The sequence below is a fragment of the Bombus affinis genome, chromosome 6, assembly GCF_024516045.1.
Source record: "Bombus affinis isolate iyBomAffi1 chromosome 6, iyBomAffi1.2, whole genome shotgun sequence".
NCBI lineage: Eukaryota > Metazoa > Arthropoda > Insecta > Hymenoptera > Apidae > Bombus > Bombus affinis.
Genome location: NC_066349.1, coordinates 14,110,372 through 14,114,319, shown reverse-complemented (window position 1 = coordinate 14,114,319; position 3,948 = coordinate 14,110,372). Strand labels below are relative to the sequence as shown.

The 3,948-nt window shown below is 36.5% G+C and overlaps 1 long non-coding RNA gene across 1 annotated transcript; it reads left to right on the top strand.

The window, feature by feature from the left end:
- The first annotated feature begins 1,784 nt into the window (after positions 1-1,784).
- On the top strand, positions 1,785-3,665 carry LOC126917478 (uncharacterized). The gene is made up of 3 exons (XR_007710971.1): positions 1,785-2,193; positions 2,346-2,597; positions 3,157-3,665. It is a non-coding gene; the product is annotated as an uncharacterized LOC126917478 (long non-coding RNA).
- The last annotated feature ends 283 nt before the right edge of the window (positions 3,666-3,948 follow it).

Here is a 3,948-nt window from a genome sequence, read left to right as displayed (position 1 = left end):
TCGAGAGATATTTCAAAGAAAAGAGGAAGTCGGCAAAAGAATGACACTCCACTTCTTTCATCGTATCTTCTCTATCAGAAAGACGCTGAATTTCCGATATAAGACTCTTGTACGATGAAAGATACTTGCGGAGCATCGAAGAGGAAACGCTTGATCCATTTTCTTCTTTTTCTGCTCGTCTTTCACACCTTCTTCCGATAAAAATACCACAAATATTTTATTGAATATTATACATTTGTAATATATCTTCTTTCAAAAATTCTTACGTAATTCCATTGGATATCTTTAAACAACTTTTTATCCTAATTTAATATCATTGGTTTTTGTTAAAGAAAAATTTTACTTTCCGCGTATTCTTTGCATACGTACACACACACTTACGCAAATTAATTGCGTAGCTACATACTTATCGGAAACTGCTGCGAAAATACTCGTAAAGACTAGGCAAAATTCTACGATAACGTTCGTTCGCTATTAAATCATACATTTTTATATAAATGTCTAATTTTTCTAAGCTTTTCTCTAATTTTGTGCTTCTGTTGGAAATTCATTGGAAAAATTTTCAAACCACAAAGTCATCCTCGATCGAAAGTTCACAGAAACGATTATGAAAACGGAACAGTTTAAATCAACAACCTTCTCTCGTCGTGTCCAGATGCTCGGACCATTGACTCGGTCGAAAAAGAACGACGCTGGAAGAAAAATATTGGTCGTATCGTATCGTAGAGGAAGAATCAGTGCCATTAAACCCGACGAATTTCGTGGACGAGTTTTCCCCGTTCGCCAGGAGCGAACGATAAATTCCTCTGTAACGAATCGCCCGATCAAATCCCGTGCAAGTAAAATACTCGTTTTTATTGCTGCCATTATCTAGCGAGCCGTTGATCTAACGTTTAAAACGCCATAAATATCATCGCTAGCGTCTGATGACTTTGTTGTTAATGATCTTGCATGTGACCACGCAAGATCAGTTTATCACATCATGGCCGCTTTAATCTTCGACGTTGACTCGCTCGGGCATCAACTGATACTATTTTTATAACACAAGCATCGTGATGGAAATTATTACACGAGAGACGTAGTAGCTACTATGGAATCTTTCATTTCCTCGTACTGATATTACACTGCAGATAATAACGTCATTAATATTTCTACTTCGAACTAGTATTTTTGTACATAATTTCGAAGAATAATCGTCACAGAGCGTCGGAATAAAATGAAATTATAATTTATAACTTATAATTTTTGCTAAGTGGCTACGACTTTGGCTACGATAACGAAATTAACGCGATATATACATACAAACTTGATTGTTATTAATCGTATACTTTGCTTTGTAAAATTATCTATTTTCTGACGTTAAAAATTATCGCAAGTTTGAATGAAACATAAAAAGTTGTTTATTGATACTCGTGATTTCCTGTTTGAATTTTATGCTAAGCATCGCGTAGAACGTTACGAATACTCCTCGAACTGAGAGCAAAATTGAAACATACAAGTTGGAAGATCGCAGCAGCGTTATACAAATATACGTAGATATGAAAATTTTACTTGATACAAAATCAGCGTTAAATTTTTCACTTCAATCCGCAACGTTACGAAGGAAATCCATAAAAATATCGAAGACCGTTTCCAGCAAGTCCAACCCAATGGTCCATTAAAATAAGTTCCCCGATAAACCAAAGTACCTCGATTCAAGCCGGACTGTAAAATTCCAAATTGAAACAAACTCCAAAAGTAGCAATTAACGTCTGGAAAAAGTCGAGAAGACCCGTTTCATCGCGATAATCGAGCTTTAGTCATAACGATATCCTGGAAACGCGTTTATCCTGATACCGAACATTTGCAGTAAGTTTCCTCGCGCGACACAGCCAAAAGATCAGCGAGGAAAGTTTCCTCGTGCGTCACTTAGGTCCGGTTCGTGTCGACTGCCGGATAAATACCGTGTTCTTTTCTCGATTTGGCGTCCACCTTGAGCCAGGCCAACCGACGAACGATCCACCTTTCAGACACTTCGATATAAGTAAATATTTTTAATTCCAGCGTGACTAAGGCCGACCAGGCGGCCATTCCGGATTCCAACGTTTGTCAGAGGAAATTCTCTTTTTCCCAGGGGAACCCGCGAGGCACGGCTAGGTTACGCCAATGGAGTCATCGAGGGGAATTCAGGTGCACCACGGTCAAGGTAACAGGGTCAGCAAGGTGCATGTGCACGAAAATAAACAAAGGCGAAGCACGAGCCATCGAGCTCGGAGAAACGGGGCCCATTGTGTCGTGGCTCAGCTGAATCACGAGCCGGCGTGTATTTTTAACCCTTTAAAACCCCACCGTCGCGTGTTTTTCAGGCTGTTTGGGACCCGTCGTCTTTTCTGGCCTTCTTTTTCGTGTAAAGGGATAACTTGTTCCTCGCCTGGCCACGGCTGTTCGAGCCGGGTGAAAGTTTAACTTGGCTACGAGGAACGGGCCGGTCTCCGGAGTTTGCCGAGTTTGATGGTGTTTTGATGGCGTTGGACGTAAAGAGGATACGATGGACCGCGAGCTGGTTAAGCGACTAAGGGAATTGGAGAAGGGTTCTGGAATTTTCTGGTCTGGTTCCGGTTTGTATGCTCATTATGAAACTTTCCATTATCTATACGCTATTAGCTGAGGATAATTTCTGGTGGAAAAAATACTTTATAACGTCTATTTCTATATTGTGAAATTTCATGCGGTTTACGTGCCCGTATAACAGCGGTAAGAGCAGTGTAATTAGAAAAAATAAGGTTTTCAGGAAATTGGTTTGTATATAGAAAGCCTGAACTAAGACGTAGAAAATTCTGTGCGTTTCTCGATTAAGAATTGATTAAAGTTTATAAGTTTTCTTCTTGGAACACGTATTCTAGTAAACTTTTGTATTTGCATCGCGAAGGAAATTCTGTTCCAACAGATGATAAAAGATAAAAGAAAGAGTTGCAATAAATGTAATTTTATTCTACAGCGATCGTAGCGCAAGATTAAAGTCCTTACAGTCATTAGACACACTTCTTATTTTATCTGCTGCTTATGTATTCAGCGATTACCCGCGAACATGAAAAAATAAACATCTCGGCCATTAATTTATTAATTTATGATAATTGCGATTACTATTATGTACGTTAAATGATTTTTTGCTTTCAGATGATTTTATGAAAATATCGCGACAGCAACGAGACAGTTGTATTATCGAAGGTTTTGTACTTAACGAGCTCTACAAGAAAAAAAGCAAAGAATTATATAAATTTGCAATGACCGAACGATCGACTATTTGATTAATGGATAAGTAATTATATTTTAATACCATATAATTACATCGTTGTCAAGAAACTTTGTTTCTTGCGTGTTTATCGTTGGCTAGTCTGGCTAAATAATTTTTATTTCTGTTCCGTTTGCGATCTTAAACTTGTATTCTCCTTTATTTTCTTACTCGTCTGCTATTTGTCTAACAATTATCTTACGAAGATAATATCTGTGGTTACCTGCGTTTTTCACCTTCACTAATTAGGATAATATAAAGTTAAGCGTAGCATAAATAATTGTCGAGATTGTTATCTAATATTTCATGTAAGTCGTAAGTTGTGTATTTTAAAAACGTTTACTGTATTATTAACAATTTTTTTAATAATTAAATACAAATTTAGAAATTTCCGATCGATAAAGGTTGACAATTTACTTTCAACGACGTTAATTAAACATTCTTTTCAGAAATGCTAATTTGATTACAGATTTAAAATGACGTTAATTTCTCAAATTAATTACTCAAATAAAATTTGCATCCTATTTATTATTTGCTCTGTCATTTTGTTTCAAACAACGTTATTTAAATAATAATATATTTAGGAAATATAAATTAATATTTGTCGTTATATTTGCCGTTTAGATATCTGTTATTTAATTTTACCAAGAAAATAAAGCTGTTCTTTCATGGTGCGT